At 37.4% G+C, this 19,454-nt stretch overlaps 1 pseudogene; it reads left to right on the top strand.

Moving 5' to 3' along the window:
• The first annotated feature begins 1,432 nt into the window (after nt 1–1,432).
• LOC138170453 (selenoprotein K pseudogene) lies at nt 1,433–1,861 on the top strand (annotated as a pseudogene).
• Nucleotides 1,862–19,454: the final 17,593 nt, after the last annotated feature.

Here is a 19,454-nt window from a genome sequence, read left to right as displayed (position 1 = left end):
TAATTTGTTTTTGCTATTAAGTAAACTTTACGTCATGCTTCATAACCTATGAAATCTTCCAAATTCCAAGGCCAAAATCAATTATACAATATAAGTTCTGAAGCATAAGCAGAAATATTCTCACCTGGCTATTTATTTTATTGGTAAAATCTTAATCTTTGAATAATGAATGGCGAGTTCGTACTTTCTTTACTTTTAAATAATTTTTTTCAATTAAGAAGCAATTGGGTTTCCCCCCACTACTTTCTACCTCCCTTGCACCAATTTTAAAGGAATAAAGAAAAGCAAAACCTTTTTAATAAATATACTTGGTAGAAGTAGGACTTTGGGGAGCCAAGATGGCAGAGCAAGCAGTAAATCACTGTCACTCTCCCTTTAAAAAAAAAATTTACATCCCAGGAAAAATCTTAGAATGGCAGAACCAGTAGAAAGGGAGAATGGAGCAATCTTTTAGCCTGGCAAACTTGGAGAATCACTAAGAAAGGTCCTTCTCACTCAGGCAAAAGGAGAGTTCATTCCAGGACAAGAAGCATCCCAGCAAGCCAGCGGCAAGCCCTACCTCAGCAAACCAGCAGGAGATCCTGAGCCCCAGTATTGTGGAGCAGGCAAACACCAATGCTAGGACCACTCAAGTGCCTTAGCATAGCCAGAGGGGCTGCCAGGTAGAACTCTGTGCACCTCCATCTGCTACAGTACCGCCCCAGATTGGCAGAACCTCCCCTCACTTCCCTGGATGGGCAAGTGTCCTCCAGCAGCAGAGCAGTGGACCTCTAGACTCTTCAGAATATATCTGGGCAGGCAGGCATCTGCCACTAGCTCAATTTCCCTGTTCTCTGGTGCAGCCCCAGAGGTCAGGCATCCTCCAGCTACCAGACCACCACATGCTTCAGAGCAGCACCATGGAAATGCAGAAAAACCTCACCTAGCTTCAGCATACCTCAGACACCACCACTAGGACCCCAGAGCAGTGCCAGGTAAGCTGCCCGACCCCTATATCCTCAGGCTGCCAGCACCTGAGGACCAGGCACAAGAAGCCTGGAACTGTGTCACCTGTGCTCCAGCAGGAGAGCTCACCTTAGAAGCCAGGAAATAGGCAAACATCATGAAACAAGAGCAGAAACAATGACCATAGATTCTTTCTGTGGGGACAGTGAAGATCAAAACACAAATTCAGAAGAGGACAACATCGTCAATATACTCACATCCAGAACGTCAAAAGGGAATATGAACTGGTCTCAAGTCAAAAACCCCTTCTTTGAAAAACTCAAGAAGGATTTTAAAAGTCAAGTAAGAGAAATAGAAGAAAAATTGGCAAAAGAAATGAGGAAGAGAGAGTCAACAGCTTGGGAAAGGAAGGGCAAAAATTGTCTGTAGAAAACAATTCCTTAAAAATTACAATTGGCCAAATGGAAAAAAAATCCACTAAAGAAAACAGCTGAGGAGACCACCGGAGGCAGAGGCGACGGCGCACGGAGGGCAGAGGGCGGAGGGCGGAGGGCAGAAGCGGCGCCATGGTCTACATCTCGAATGGTCAAGTTTTAGACAGCCGGAATCGGTCACTATGGAGTTTATCATTCATAACAGATCTCTTTTGGGGAATCGCTGACTTTGTGATTATGTTTTTCAAAAGCCTGCTTCAACAAGATGTGAAAAGGAGAGGCTGTGTTAGCTCATCTGATTCCCGGCACGATGATGGAAGAGGACCTCCAGGAAATCCTCCACGAAGAATGGGCCGGATAAATCACATGAAAGGCACTAGCCCTCCTCCAATGGCAGTCGGCTGAGGAAGGTAAACGCCTGCTCAGAGAAGCAGGCAAAAAGACACACCCTCCCTTGGACAAAGGAAAAGAAATATCCGGTGTTGACCTCGAAGCATTGGAGGGCCCTGTGTCTGAAGAAGGATTGCTCTGTGTCTCCACAGATTAATGATGTTGTGCTGGGAACTCCCATTTGCTGGGATCCGGGGTAACTGATTGCAATTGTATAAATGCACATGTTCACTATGTCTTATTTTGTATAGTTTGTGAGAAAGCCTCATGTAGTTCTAATAGTAAATATTTTCAGCTTGCAAAGCATTGACTTTATTCAGCCTTGTTTGATAATGTATCAGTCTCCTGAATTTGAGGGGCAGACGTCACTCCAACGACATTAAGTTTATTTTTTAAGTTCAGGAAAGATTTAGTTGTACTGTGGATGGTCATTTTTCATTTCCTTAAATATGTTCCTTTGTTTGCTTTAGTTTATAAATAAATCGCATGGCACTTTTCAGTTTCCTAAGGAAAAAAAAAAGCTACTTAAATATACCAAGTGGAAAAGGAGTCACAAAACCTCAATGAAGAGAACTCCTTAAAATGTAGAATTGTCCAGATGGAAAACGAAATGCAAAAGCTAACTGAAAAAAGCAATTCATTAAAAATTAGAATTGGGCAAATGGAAGCTAATGGCTCTATGAGACTTCAAGAATCAATAAAACAAAATCAAAAGAATGAAAAGATAAAAGAAAATGTAAAATACCTTACTGGAAAAACAAGTGACCTGGAAAATAGACTCTGGAGAAATAATTGAAGAATTATTTGGTTTACCTGAAAGCCACAATCAAAAAAAGAGCCTGGAAGCATCTTTTAAAACATTATCAAGAAGGGGCGGCTATGTGGTGCAGTGAATAGAGTGCTGGCTCTGGTGTTGGGAGGACCTGAGTTCAAATCTGGCCTCAGACACTTGACACACTTATAGCTGTATGACTTTGGGCAAGTCACTTAACCCCAATTGCCCTCCAAAAAGCAAAAAAAAAAAAAAAACATTATCAAGGAAAAAGACCCCGAGGTCCTAGAACCAGAGGGTAAAATTGTCATTGAAAGGATCCATCAATCAATTCCTGAAAGAGACCTCAAAATGAAAACTCCAAGGAATACTGTAGCCAAATTCCAGAATTATTAGGTCAAGGAGAAAAGACTGCAAGCACTAGAAAGAATCAAGTCAAATATCGTGGAACCACAGTCAGGATTTTGCAGGACCTAGAAGCTTCTACATAAAGAATTGGAGGGCTTGGAATATGATATTCCAGAAGGCAAAGGAGCTTGGATTGCAGCCAAGAATCAACTACCCAGTAAAACTGAGCAAAATATTTCAGGGGAGGAGATGGACATTCAATGAAATAGGGGACTTCCAAACTTTCCTGATGAAAAAAACCACAGCTGAACAGAAAATTTGATCTTCAAATACAAGACTCAGGAGAAGCATAAAAAGGTAAATGTAATGGGAATGGGAATTTGAAGATTTTCCCTACCTCTTAATAAGTCTAGGGGAATTTGAAGACCTTTCCTACTTTGAAAATAAACTCTTCCCTTGTAATGAGAATGGGAATTTGAAGATCTTCCCTCCACCTTAATAGACCTAGGGGGGAGTTTGAAGACCTCCCCTGCTTTGAAAGTAAACTCTGCCCCCTAATAGGCTGAATGAAGTTACATGGAGCCTGTGGTGGGAGGATTTTGTTGAAGGGAAGCAGAACCCACAGGAAGCTAGTCAGAGCTAGCAAGACAATGGGGGAGAGAGGATTCTCATTAAGGAGATAGAGAGATTTGTGAGTAAATATTGATCTTGTATTGGTTTGTGGGAAGGCTAAAGGATGCTATGGCTCTCAGCTTTATTATGGCTTCTGAATATCCTTGGTACTATGATGAAATTGGCTTACTGGTTTTGGGACTCAGTTTTCTGGTGTCTAGATAAATGCTTCAGTTCTATTATCTGGAGAATTTGGTATATTTTGTGATTGAACATCATGCATGGTCTTTATTGTGATCATGGGCACTGTAAATGTTGCAATCCTACACCCCCCCTAATAGGTTGAATGTAATCAAATGAAGCCTGTGGTGGGAGGAGTTTGCTTAAGGGTGGAGCATAGCCCACAGGAAGTTTCCCTGCTTTGTAAATATACTCTATCCCCTAACAGATTAAATGTAATCAAATGAAGCCTGTAGTGGGGGGAGCTTTCTGATGGATGAACCAGAGCCCACAAGCAGCTAGGAGTCAGAGTCAAATAGACAGTGGGAGAGAGGAAACTCAGAAAAGGGAGTCAGTTAGGCACATGAGTAAAATATTGATCTTGTATTGGTTTGTGGGAAGGCTAAAGGATGCTGTGGCTCTCTGTGCTATTATGGATTATTAACTTCTTTGCTACTATGATGGAATCGGCTTACTGGTTTTGGGATTTGGTTTTCTAGTGCCTGAATAAATGTTTTGCTTCTGTCTTCTATATGGAGAGCCTTTTATATTTTGCAATCAAGCACCATGCAGAAATATTTACCGTGATCATTGGTGTTGTGAATATTGCACTGGTGCTACAGTAAACAGAAAAGAAAAAAAAATGTTATTCAATAAGGTTAAACTATTTACATCCTTACATGGGAAGATGATGCTTTTAACTCTTGAGAACTGTATCTTTATTATTTAGAATGGGGTACCCACAGAAAGAGGATGTAGTTATGTTTACTTTGATGTGATGATAAAAATTTAAGGGGTTAAAAAGGATTGTACCAGTAGAAGAGAAAAGGAGGAGGAAGAAAAAGATAAATTACACCATAAGAAGAGACTCAAAGACCTATTACAGTGAAGGGAAAGAAGGTAGGGAGGCAAACATTGTTTGGACCATACTTTCATTGGATTTGGTTCAAAAAGAGCATAACATACACACTCAATTGGGTTTAGAAATCTATCTTACCATATAGTAAGTAGAAGGGGAAAGGGGAAAGAAAAGGGAGAGGGTCTGAGAAAGGGAAGGCAAATTGAGGAGTGCAATGGTCAGAAGCAAAATACCAGTGAGGAGGGAAAAGAACAAAGGAGAGAGAAAAACATAAACAAGGGGAAAAATAGGATGCAGAAAAAGACATAGTAATCATAACTGGATATGAATGGGAAACAGATAACAGAATGCATTAAAAATCATATTATTACAAATTTGTTGTTTACCAGAAATACATTTGAAGCAGAGAAATATACCCAGAGTAAAAGTAAATGGCTGAAGCAGAATATATTATGCTTACTCTGAAGTAAAAAAAAATAGGGATAGCAATCCTGATCTCAGAGAAAGTAAAAACAAAAATTAAAAGAGATAAGGAAGGAAACTGCATTTTGCTAAAAGATACCATAGCCAATGAAATAATAGTAATATTAAACATATATGCACCACATGGTATATCATCCAGATTCTTAGAGAAGTTAACTGAGTTACAGTAAGAAATAGATAACAAACCATACTAGTGGGGGACCTCAACCTCCCCCTCTCAGAACTAGATACATCTAACTATAAAATAAACAAGAAAGAAGTTAGGGAGGTGAATAGAATTTTATTTAAAAAAATAGATATTATAGACCACTGTAGAAAATTGAATGGGTATTGAAAGAAATATACCTCTTTCTCAGTGGTTCATGGTACATACACAAAAATTGACCATGTACTAGGGCACAAAAACCTCACAATTAAATGCAGAGAAACAGAAATATTAAATGCAGCTTTTTCAGATCCTGATGCAATAAAAATTATGTGTAATAGAGGGCCAAGGAAGGATAGGCTAAAAATAAAATTTACAATTAACAAATAAAGATCTAAATAATTGGAAGAATATCAGTTGCTTTGAATAGGCTAAGCTAATATAGTAAAAATGATAATTCTGCTTAAATTGACTTACTTATTACATGCCATACCAATCAAACCACCAAAAAGGTACTTTATAGAACTAGAAAAAATAATAAAATTCATCTGGAAGAACAAAATATCAGAATATCAAGGGAATTAAGAAAAATAAATACTAGGGAAGGTGATCTAGCCATACCAGATCTAATACTGTATTATAAGGCTGAAATCACCAAAACTACTTGGTACTGGTTAAATAAAAGAATGGTGAATCAGTGGAATAAGTTAGGTACTTAAGACACAGTAGTTAATGAGTATTGTAATCTACCGTTTGATTAACCCAAAGACTCCAGCTTCTGGTATAAGAACTCACTATCTGACAAAAACTGCTGGGAAAACTGGAAACTGCTGGGAAAACTGGAAAATAGTAAGGCAGAAACTAGGCATAGACCAACATTTTACACCGTATACTAAGAAAAGGTCAAAACCGGTATACGATTTAGACATGAAGGGTGATACCATAAACAAAGTAGGATAGCAACAAATAGTTTACCAGTCAAATCTATGGAGAAGGGAAGAATTTATATCCAAACAAGAGATGGAGAACATTATGAAGTGCAAAATGGATAATTTTGATTATGTTAAATTAAAAAGGTTTTGCACAATAAAATGAACCCAAGATTTGAAGGTGAGCAGAAAGATGGGAAACAATTTTTACCATCAATGTCTGTAATAAAAGCCTCTCTCCAAAATATAGAGAGAACTGAGTCAAATTTATAAGGATACAAGTCATTCCCAATTTGATAAATGGTCAAAAGATATGAATAGGCAATTTTCAGATGAAGAAATTGAAGATATCCATAAGAAATATAAAAAATGCTATAAATCACTATTGATTAGAGAAATGCAAATCAAAACAACTCTGTAGTACCATAGCCCACCTATCAGATTGGCTGACATAAGAAAACAGAAAAATGAGAAATGCTGGAGAACATGTGGAAAATTCGAACTCTAATGCATTGTTGGTTGAGTTGTGAAAGGATCCAACCATTCTGGACAATAATTTGGAACTCTGTCCCATAGGCTATAAACTGTGCATACCCTTTGATCTAGCCATACCACTACTAGGTCTGTATCACAAAGAGATCACAAAAAAATGGAAAAGGACTCACATGTACAAAAATATTTATAGCAGCTCTTTTTTGTGGTGGCAAAGAATTGGAAATTAAGGGGATGCCCATCAATTGGGGAATGATTGAACAAGTTGTGGTATATGAATGAAATGGAATACTATTGCTCCACAAGAAATGATGAACAGTCAGACTTCAGAAAAACTTGGAAAGACTTGCATGAACTGATGCTGAATGAAATGAGCAGAACCAGGAGAACATTGTACATAATAACAGCAACATTGTGCGATGATCAACTTTGATAGACTTAGCTCTTCTCAGTATAGCAGCAATCCAAGACAATTCCAGAAGACTCATGATGGAAAATGCTATCCACATCAGTGTCTGAATGCAGATTGAAACATACTATTTTCTCTCTCTCTTTTTTTGGTCTTTATTTCTCTTGTTTTTTTTTTTTGTTCTCATTTTTCTATCACAATATGACTGATGTGGAAATATGTTTAAAGTGATTGCACATGTATAGCCTATGTCAGATTGCAGGCTATCTTGGGGAGAGGGGAGATGAAGGAAGGGGAAAATTTAGAATTAAAAATCTTATAAAATGAATTTCTAAAACTAAATATTGCTTAATTAATTAATTTTTAAAAATACATACAGTAAAATGAAAAACACATTCCCATACTGGCCTTGCCCAAAATATAGGTCTGATTCTGATCCTGTGTCCATCACCTCTGTAGTAGGAGGTAGATAGTCTTCATCATTGGTCCTCTGGAATCTTGTATTTTCAATAACACCATAAATTCATCAGATCGAAGAAGGGGCAGTGAAGGTTCTCATTATAGAAAATGTTTGGACTGCACAGACTCTCAGAAACAGACAATGCTTTTGTTTAGCTTTCTATTTCCCCTAAATTTGAAGCAAAATTGTTCTGTACAATTATCCTTGGAAGATGACTGACATCAAAATCTGACTATGATTCAAAGCAGTCCTTTGAAAGTATAAGTCTGCTCATTTTAAAACTACTCAGTTTCCAAAATGGCATTCATATCAGTTGCTTGCTTGGGATACAGTAAAGTTAGATTACATTTTTTTTGTGATTTTCCAGCTTTAATAGGATCCCATCCTTGCCCCTAAAAAGACAGGTTTAATGAGATGTAATTATGAGCAAGTAACTGATAAAATGCAGAACTTGGAGTCAGGAAATATGATTGAGAATTCTATCTCTGATCATTCCTCTGATCTCTGCACTTAAAAACCTCAGTTTTGGAAATAAAATGGAGATTTTCCAGCACCTAATATGTCAAACACCTGCCTCATAGGGTTATTGTGAGACTCAAATGAGATAATATATGGACAATGCTTTGCCAGCCTCAAACCTCTATATAGAATGTCAATTATTCTTATTATTCCATCGGTACACTTCATACAAGATAGTATCAAAACATCTCATCAGTTTTGAAGCTATCTTTTATCAACTAGCCCACTTTTCTCTTTGTTGTCCAAAAGAGTAACATGAGAAACTTAGTTAAATGCTTGCTAAAATCTGGGCAAGCAATAACTACAGCATTCTTTTACTCTACCAATCTAGTAGTCTTGTCAAAAAGGGAAAAGAGATTGGCCTGTCATGACTGACTAAGCCATGATGCTTTTTTGTATTTCTTTTTATAAATGTTAAATGCATCATTGCTCATATTATGTTTATTCCATCCCTGGGCAGGAATCTCTGATTCCTATATTTTAATCCTTGGTCTGGACCTGTGATTTCATTCACAAAGATTACCAATTCTCTCCACCAAAGTCATTCAGTACCTGCTCTGAAACTTAAGAGTCTTAAAGTGCTGCCCAGCTTGCTGAGATACTCAATGAGATGCTCCAGGTCACATAGACAAAATGTATCAGAGATGGGACTTGGACACAGGTTTTTTCTAATTTTGAAGCTAAACTGACAACCACTCAAACTCTACTGCAGAGAGTACTACTCCAATGGGCTGGCCATGTTGTCTGAGTGCCAAATGTACATTTACTTAAAATGTTCTATTTTAGGATGTAAAAACTATTTAACAGAGAATGTATGTAAGGAAGGCGCTCATAGGGAGGTCAGAAGAAATGATAGAATAACACTCTCAAAGTCCTCTGGAAGAACTTTGGAATCAATTATAAGCCATGAGAGACACTGGCACAGGACCACCCAGCATGGGTTCTATGAGTAAAGCAGAATTTCAGCAGCTCAAAAGAAATGCAAGATGTACAAATTTAGAGATCTCTCCACTTCAACTAATCGCATGGACTATTTGTGCCCGACCTGTGGTATAGCCTTCCAAGCTCATATTGGTCTGATCAGCCAGTCAGACACAGTGTACCTTGACTCCAATACAGTGATGTCATTTTGGTCCTCTTTGAGAAGGAAGAACAATCACCGCCACCACCCACCACCACACCTCACTGATTCTCATTCTAAGCTCATAGGCTCAAAGACTTGGAGCTGAAAGGAACCTTGAAAGTCATTGAGTTCAACCCCCTCATTTTAACAGATAAGGAAATTGAGGCACACAAAGGTTAAGTTACTTACCCAGGGTCACACAGCTTGTGTCAAAAGTAGGATTTTATCTTATGTCTCTTTGACTCTAATTTGACTCTTGTTAATATGGGTGTTACTACCCCTGGTGCTGATTGCCACTCATCTCTACCTTCTCTTTCTGTGTAATTTTTGCCAAAGGCCTTTCATAAAACCTTGTTGGTGATGGTATGATCAAGGTTATAGCCTTCTCTGTTTATAGCTAAAGTGGAGTGGACTACTTCATGAGAACTGAGTAGATTGAGGAACTGGTGAGAAGTTATAGTATTTGAGGAAGCATAAGTATGTTTGTTAAATTCCCCTAGTTTCAGGGCAGAAGTTGGGATGGAGAGAAAAGCTATAATCCAGGCACTGAACTCAGTGAGGAAGGAGAATGTACTGAGAGATGATCAATAACTACCGCTAAGATTTGATTGGTTAAAAACTTTTGATGTTATGAACCTCAAAGGAGAAAAGGTTGTTGAGTAATGTTAGAAAGAGTATAGAAGTGGCACTTAATACAGTGTCTGAGGTTGAGATGCAGCAAAGTGTGGACTGATTCTCTGCTGTTTGTGCTAATTTTGGCCTGGCAATTAACACCAAGAAAACAGAGATTCTCCACCAACCAGCACCACACCATCCATATGTGAAACCTTCAGTTACAGCAAATGGAGAAATTTTGAATGATGTAGATAAGTTCACTTACATTGGCAGTGTACTTTCTAGAGATTTACACACAGATGATGAGGTTGGTACATGTATTGCCAGAGCTAGCTCAGTGTTTGGAAACAGTTTCCAAAGGAAAGTGTGGGAGAGAAGAGGTATTAGGCTGCCTACCAAACTGATGGTCTGCAGAGCCATTGTGCCTACCTATCATGTGCCAAACACTGTGCTTCTTGTTGAAGACAGAAGGACAAAATTGAGACAGTCCCAACCCTTGAAGAGCTGACCATCTAGCCAGGGGAGATAACATATATATATATATGTGTGTGTGTGTGTGTGTGTGTGTTGTATTATATACAAAATAGACATAAGATAATTTGGAGGGCAAAGTACTAGCAGCTAGGGGCCCACCTAGAGGAAAAGCTTAATGTAGAAGGCAGCACTTGAAGGATATGAGGGACTCTAAGAGCTAGAAGTGGAGAGAATCCATTCCTGGCATGGAGGGGCCCCCATTGCAAAGGCATGGGATGCCATGTATGAAAAGCAGTTTGGCTAGATCATAGTGTGGGTAAATGGTGATAATGTAAAGGAAGGACAAATGGGTAGATTGGGACCAGGCTGAGTAGGTCTTTAAATGACAAATGAATGCATTTATATTGCTCATAGAGGTAACAGGGAGCCACTGGAGTCAATTGAACAGGGATGGGAATTACAAAATGTTTTATAATCACGCCTCAAGAGGCAAAGAAACAATGAAGTATTTTTAAGACAGGAGTGATTGCCTTGGCCAAAGTAGATAATTTTGTAATTATGCTTGACTATATGTGAAAGCCCAGGGAGGATAAATAATGTAACAAAGAGGCATCACTTAAAGTTTTTCTCCAAGAAAAACCGAGCAACAGGAATATTCCTCTCCAAGACAGGCTGAAATACAACTACTGTCTGAAAGGGTATGATTTATTTGGGGACTGATCATTTGTGAATAATCTAGGTCAAAATACCACCTTCCCACCATTGGTAGAAGCCTCGCCTTAAACATACTTTGAACTGGTTATATATAACATGCTTATGTTTCACTGAGTAATGAATAATACAATAGCTATGAATGACAAGGGACTCGGGAAATTTTTTTTTTAAAGTCTGACAGTGGATCCACTGGTATTTTCTACTTGCTGTTTAATTTGAATCTCTCCCCATCTAGCTTTCTACTCCCTGTTGGTTTGAATGGTGTGGTTAAAGAATATTTGATTATATTGGTTTTCTTGCCTAAGGTTAATGAGTAAAGTTTGTGGTCCAAAACAGGTATATTGCAGCAGGAGTGTCAGAATACCCCCCATTGGGTGGGAAAGGTGTCAAAATGCCAATAACCAAGTATGTGCTGAAGGTCATAGGTGATATATCAGGCAGCTTGGTTTGCAGATCATAAACCCTTAATAAGTAGTACTTGGGCTGGGAAAGCCTCATAATTTGTCTACACATGTCTTTTCTTCTTAACCACCACACCCCATCAATTCACAGCCTAGGGCTTTAAAACATTTTCACAAGTAAGTCTCAAGGTGTTTCTTCCCAATGCTCCTATAAGTAGATGATAACGAGCTGAATCTCCTGAGATTTAAAGATGTTTGATCATTTTTTTTTTACCGCAGTGAAGTTCATTCATTTCCATCTATTTGTATGCAAGCTACATACATGCAGTTACAACATTAAGAAAATCAATGTGTTAAAAAATTAACTGAAGTATAAAGTTGTATTTAAAATCACAGTGCCTGTCATAACAGGAAGGCCTGAATCATCTTGGCCTCCACATGAGTATGTGATACCTCTACTCCAGTTATCTCATTGCTTGACAGAAAGACTATCCCTCATGTTTGCTTTATGGAAGTCATCTGCTTGGTCTGAGGATCATATTTATTAGACTAAAATGGGTATTTGTCAAATATGCCCTTATTCTGTTGTATTGAATGTGTTTTGGGCTGTTTACAAAAAGGGAAGATAGCAACTAATGTGAATTCGAATGTGTTGCAAACACTTTATTTCAGAAATGTGAGCAATGATGTGGTTAACTTCTGAAACTAAGAATCAAAATCCCAAGTGTCTCAAAGGACCATTGGAAAATGCAGATAGACATGAGTGTGTGACTGCGTTTTATTCATAATGGTGTGCATGTCAGAAATGGCATGAAAGACATTACCAAAATTAGGGTTAAAATGAACACAGAGATCATCACAGCATAACTTTCAACTCTCATTTCTATGATCCTGTAAACTACCTATGAACTACCCATGATACCCAAGTGAGATGAAAGACAATAAATGGGCATTTTTAGAGTCGTGAAACTTAAAAGAACCAGAAGGCCTCGAATACATGGAAATGAATGCTTTGTGTACAATTTAACCAGAGATGTTGACCAAAAGAACACATGAGGAAAAGGGGTCAGAGGATCCTCCATCTAAACCAGTAGTGAGAACACCCACTCCAGCAACATCTTAGATTCAGTCAATAAAAAATAAAAATTTGTTTTAAATTTATTGAATATGACTCATACTGAAAACATCCACTTATAAACTTTCCTTGAGAAGACTAGATTCCTGCAGGAGTCAACTTCATAGATTCACAAATTTAGAAGGGACCTTAGAGATCATTTAGTCCAATCCCTGTAACACCCCTAACACACACACACGTGCACACACACACACACACACACACACACACCACATCAACATCACAACCTCTGCTTAGGACAACTAGGTGGCACAGTAGATAGAATATCAGTCCTTTAGTCAGGATGAACTGAGTTTAAATGTGGCCTTCCTCATACATTTACTAGCTTTGTAACCCTGAGATAGTCATTTAATCTCTGCCTCAATTTCCTCATCTGTAATAGTAATTGTAATTGTAATAGCACCCACTTCCCAGAGTTGAGGACCAGATGAGATAATATTTGTGAAGTACTTTGCAAAACTTAAAATACTATATAAATTCTAGCCATTATTATTCTTATGTCTGCTCAGTAGATTATAAACTCCTTGAGGATAGAGACTGTTGGGTTTTTTTTTCAAACTCCACATAGTACCTAGCATGTGCCTTGTACATATAAGCATTAATTTTATATTTGCTGAACTGAATTAAACTGAACCTCCTCATTTTATATGTATGTGTGTATATGTGTGTATACATATACATGTATACATATATATATATATATATATATATATGGGTTGTTTTTGCTTTTTTTGGAGAAGGCAATTAGGGTTAATTGCCCAAGGTCACACGGATAATTTTGTGTTAAGTATCTGAGGCCAGATTTCAAAGTCAGGTCCTCCTGACTCCAGAGCCGGTGGTCTATTCACTGTGCCACCTAGCCACCCCTCATATATATACATACACATATTTATGTATGTATATGTATATTTTTTAAAGAAATGATGTAATCACCACTTTTTTGGTGCCCATGACGCTTTTACTTGGCAGGATTAGGATGAGACAGCCAAGTGAGGACACTAAGTAGAACCCAGAGGAAAAGAATCTCTTTCCTGCTTCTCCATAATCTTCCTTTTTCTATCTCATTTCCTTTTTACTTCCATCCATGGGTCTCAACATTTTCTCTTTTAGTACTACATTGGGGAGATGGAGAGAAAGAGTTGGGAATCAGGCTCCACGTTTTCCATAGCATATAGTTCTTTCAATATTTGAGAGAGGCTTTTTTTGATTATCAAGGAAGTAACCTTTCATACACTATTTAACTCATAATACAAATGGTTCTGATTTGTAGTAAGCTATGGCTGTGGAATGCATTAAGTCTCCATGTTGAATGTTTTGCAGTCTTGTCGAATTTTTTTTTTCCATTGTAGAAGACATGTTTATGTGCTAAGATGTGGGAGATTTGAGTCAGGGGTTGTGAGGGCACATACTCCCAACTCTTCCCCTGCCCATTGCTGAAGAATGTGTTGTTTTTACCCCTTTTTGATGACTAGGTTCTTTCCCAGGAAAATACTGTGTTACTTTTTGGAGTTTACTGTCGCACTTGCTGTGTCAATGAATATGAATCATTCCTCCTGCTCTCCATTTTATAAAGCTTTCTTATGTCATCAGTTAGGGATTGTGTTTTGGGGATATATTTATAGGAAAAGTCATGGGAAAAAAGATATCTTCCTAAAAGCAGTCAGTTTCCCCTTTTATAATTTTAAGAAATGTGAGTGGTCATGTTTTCTGCCAATAATTTTTAACATTTTTAGAAAGGGGACTTATCTACAAAAAGAACAAACATTATCTACACTTGGAGGGGTTAGAACCACATACTGTGAATGAAGGATTCCTGACCCTAGTACTATGTCTTTGTTTGGCTGTGGGAAAGACATTTGATGGCTGTCAGAAATAAAATATGATTCCAACATATGTAATAAAATTATTTAAAGACCTAGAAGGAAGCATGAACAAAGCATAATACGTGGAAGAACTAAGTTGATGATTATTCTTGCCCTATCACTTCAACAGCAGTACACCAGACTAGATAGAGTGTTTGACCTGGAACCAGGAAGACCTATTCAGATTTCCCCTCTACAATGACTGGATTTGTGGGCATGGACAAGTCACTTAGTCTCTTTCAAACTCGGGCAACTCTCTAAGACTATAAATTACTTATGACTTGTGATCATGACTTGAGATTGGTTTTTTGGGGAGGATTTGTCACACCAAGAGTTCCTTTTCTGAAGAAATTTAAACCAAATTCACCTATTACCAGATAACTTGTAGCTTCAGAAATATAAGTTTGGCTAAGTGCCCAAGGCAGAAGGAGGTGAGTGGGTGTTGTTTAATGAACATTATACATTTAAATAGTGGTTATTAACCCTTTTGTTTTGTGGAACCCTTTGACAACCTGGTAAAGCCTTCCCAGGATAGTGTTTTCAAATGCATAAAAGAAAATATACAGGATTACAAAGGAAACAAATTATATTGAAATAGTTATAAATTTAAAAAAACACATAATTTCACAGATCCTAGATGAAGAACTTCTCCAATAAATCCACATAGATCCCATCAGAGAAATTCAAACTTAAAAAATATTTTAGAATTGACAACAACACAAAGAAAGTATAGTTTCTCTCTCAGATGATGCAGATGCTTTTAAGACCAAATGCTATGAGGTGTGTATTTGCCTCTGTCACAGTTCAGAGGATCACATTGACTAATTTTGAAATTAGTTACTTCTATAAGAAATAAACCCAGCTACCATTTACTGTCATCCTGAAAATGAAGCTATGGGTGCTATAGGCTCAGCTGATAGCTTTCTGCAAAGCCCCTGTGAAGTTCCCTTCTCTCAGTTGTATGTTCTGTCTCCTGTGGAAAGATGACCCAGTGTTGTGATTCAGGCAACTAAAACAAACAGACAGTGACTAAGTTCCTTTGAGATTAATTAGCTGGAAATCTTGCAGCCTGCAGGGTTATTTATTATGTGCTAAATGCAGAATCTTCAGCCCACTTTGAAGCAAAGGCTGATGAGGCATACTACTAATTCCATGCATATTGCTAATTGCAAAAAAAAAAATGAAGAAACTTTCCAAAGGACTTGGAAATTATGGGAAAATAATTATTTTAATCTATGAAGGAAAAAAATTAAAACCCTTCACAATTTATGGTGTTACTGATTTATTGGTATAAAGGGTGTCCCAAAAGTCTTAGTGCGCTTTCAAACTACTGAAATTTAAGATTGCAGTAAGACTTTGGAGACACCCTGTATATGTATGGATTGGTTGAGAATGGAGGATGGGCAGAAGAATGGGAAATACAAACCTGTGATTTTCTCAGTGGGGAAATTCCCTCCACTGATGTTGAACAGCAACATATCTGCAATTTATAGTCTTAGAGAGTTACCTAGGGCACCAAAAAGTCAAATGAGTTTCCAACCGTCACTTAACCAATATATGTCATAGGCAAGACTTGAACCCAGGTCTTTCTGACCACAAAGCCTACTTCCATTCACTATACTAGTCTGTGTGTATGTGTGTGTGTGTGGTGGATATATATTCATGCTATGAATGTGTTGTATGTGTGGGTATATACATATATATGTATATACCCATACATACATGTGCATATATATATATATATGTGTGTGTGTGTGTGTGTGTGTGTGTATTTATAATTTTAAATGAATTGAAAAGAATAAAAGGTATAGTGTACAGAAAGTCAACCTCAGAGTCAGAAAGGTTTAAGTCCCATACCTGGCACATATTGACTGTGTGACACTGGGTAAATCACTTAATCTCTCAGTTTTCTAAATTGCAGGGAAGGTGCCAGTCAGCATCAATAGAAGCAATTTCCTTTTGAGGAGTTCATTATACAAATGTAATCAGGTCTGGTTAACACACACATATTCATATAATTCAAGAAAAAAATTATGCATAGTTCAAGAATGCCAAACTACCCAAATGACTTTAGACCTTGGGAGAAAATTGTGGGTTAAAAATGTAGACCTGGGAATCCTCTATTTAAAAATATGAGTTTAATCTATAGAAGCTGATGAGATCAACAGTAGATACATAGAAGCTGAGAATCTCTTCTTGACTTTTCTTTATTTCTTAAAATTATGTCCTATCTCCTTTTATATTTCTTACATCTTTCATTTATTTTTAACATCAGTGACTTATGGAAATGTTGCTCAATAAGACTTCCATATAGAGCAATAATACAACAAGACTAAACATAAAATTCAGTGATATAATGCTTAAGAAACAAAGATAGATATCTAGTGTGTTTTCTTATGAAGGCATGTCTTATCTTTCCACAAAGTGAACATTCAGTTTGTCTGTCCTAATTTCATAGAGAGGCAGTATAGTGCAATGGATAAAGTTGGATTTAATATCTGTAATTATCTATTTGCCATTTTTGGCTATGTGACCAAGTCAGTTAGTCTCTTGGCATTCTGGTCTCTCTAAGTTGCAGAGAAGGTGTTAACCTGAGTTGGTAGAAGTTTCCCTCACCTGGCAGACCTTAAACCAATTAAATCATAGTTCCAGTCCCTATCCTTTCTAGCTTCATCCTCAAGGATCTGGAATTTTTATCAGTGGTGCATCGTCCATTAACATCAATGGCAGCCTCTTCATGACTTAGACCTTGGTTTCATGACTTTTTATGACCCAAATAAACTTTATCTATTGACAGATCTGGTAATTAGCCTCTCTGAACTTAGTAAAATGGATAGCCTAGAGACATATCTTGTGTAGTTTGTATCTAAAGCTTTTCCAGCTTGGTGGTACCCGGCAGACCTTGTAGTCTCCTGGAATAGTCTTTGATAAGCCAGGTTTACCTCCATGCTGTCATGAGCCATTGGAATAGAACTTTTATTAGGTTAATAATTTTTCTTAGGTTAATAATTAAGTCAAATGCTAGACTAGCTTCAGCACAAATAAACCCATCATAATGCTTAATGATGTATATGTAAGTTTTTACATGAGATATTCCAGAGGCAGTGCTTTGGAATTTTGGCTGTTATGCTTTTGAAGGCATAGGGACTGGACTAGTGATTTTGATTGTATGGGGAACTTCCAGGTGAAGGACACTCCTTCAACCAATGCAAATTAGCACCTGCTTTGAAATTTATAGGCCCAGAGACTTCCTTAGAGCACCCAGAAGTTAAGTGATTTGCCCAGGGTGACATAGCTTGTTGACACCTACAATCTTAGGTATCAGGTTTGGAGGTTAGGCTTGAACCCAGGCCTTCTTGACTTACTGTCATAATCAAAAACAGTTTGATAACACTATCCTATAGTAAATAGAGATTTGGAAGTGGGAAAATTAAGACCAAAGTGGTATTTTAGAAAGAATTCTTCTGGCAGCATTATGTAGGACAGCTTGATGAAGGAGAGATTGAGCATAAGACTGAGAGCAGGATCAATATGGATACCAGTACAGTAATCCAGATATGAAAGGGTAAGCTCCTGCAATAGAGTGGTGGCAGCAGAAATAGGGAAAAGAAGAGAGATATGAGGGAAATATCTTAGGAGTGATTAAATTCTGTTTCATGGGCCTGCAACATATTGGGTAGATCATATGGAGGGATTATGGAAAGGCCTGGACAAAGTTCACACAGGATGCATAGAAAAGATTTAATCTGTAGTTTCCATTTCACTCAGATTGTAGAGTTAGAACTGGAAGGGATTTTAAAGGCTATCTATAAGTCAATCAATCAACATTTGCTAAGTGCCTACTATGTGCTGTCTAGTCCAGTGCTCTCATTTTAGATATGAAGATGCTTGCTGAAACCTAGAGGCGAAATGGTTTTCCCAAGGTTACTAAGTAGTAAATGGGAAAGCTGGGGTTTGAACTTGGGCCCTCTGCCTCACAATCACACAGCTTCTCCTGAGAGATGAAAGAGGATTGTAAAGGGATGCATGCCCATTGAGTATGAAGGGCAATTTCTGAGACCTCAGGTTGAATGTTACTCTCTTTGGTGAGTTCATGACAGCATTCAGAGTTGATGGAGAATCAATAACAATTAGAGCTTATGATAGCTTTTCATGCTGCTAGTGTTAGAAATGGCAGTTGAGGTTTTTTTTAGGGGGTAGACCCAGCTGTGTTAAAAATTAAGGGTACAGTCTGGACTGTGTTATAAAGGGTTTGAAGAAAAATCTCTTTTAACATAAGATTGACAGCTTTGAAAATCAGCCCAGGAACATGAAGTTAAAATATACTGGAAACCCCAAGATGCTGCAATCTATGAGAATAGTTTTCTTTCTTTTGGCTAAATTACTTCAAAGACCATTTTTCTGGTCATTGTCTAATGAGTCATTGAAGTCACTCATTTTTTAATGGTATGCTAATTTAAATTTCAAATGAATAGTTTACCCATTTGTTATTGTGAAATCAGTTTATGATTATTCAAAAACTCTTTTCAAAATTATTTAAGAGGTTCTGCCTTGTATGACCTTAGATTTGTAAATGGAAGCTCTATAAAAGAAATCAGTTTGTAAGTTCAAGTCTTTTTGGAAAGATATTAAGTAGAGTCAGTTGTTTGGTGTTAAATATGTAACAGCCATTCTTTGCATGGTCTATCAAATACCTGATGAAAAGGAATATGAGTAAGACCTACCAAAGAAATAAAAAGCAAATAAAATGTAAACCCAAGTTATAGGGATTCTCAACAATTGTTTCTGAAGCAAAACTAGGACATGACATTTTCATTCTGCTACAAATTTATGGGGGAAAATAGATCAGGGATCTTAGGGCACAAGAGTTCTTAGAAAAGAAAATTAACAAGTGTTTTCCAGTTAATTAGGCAAGAGGAATCCCAGTAGGACTGTTAAACATGAAAGCATATGAAGAAAAGTTTGTTCTGATTTTGGCTCCAAAGAGGAGTTTTGTATTAGCCCAAACATTTTGACATTGATGCAGAAGAAAAGGAGTTAAACATTTTTCCAACCTTGATTTCAAGGGAAAAGAACAGGATTTCCTATAATTAAAAAATATTGGGAAGGTACTA

Source organism: Petaurus breviceps, unplaced genomic scaffold (genome assembly GCF_028583685.1).
Source record: "Petaurus breviceps papuanus isolate PSGF00001 unplaced genomic scaffold, PetGlider_PUasm1.0 126, whole genome shotgun sequence".
In the NCBI taxonomy this organism is placed as follows: domain Eukaryota; kingdom Metazoa; phylum Chordata; class Mammalia; order Diprotodontia; family Petauridae; genus Petaurus; species Petaurus breviceps.
This window is presented reverse-complemented; position numbering and strand designations above follow the sequence as displayed.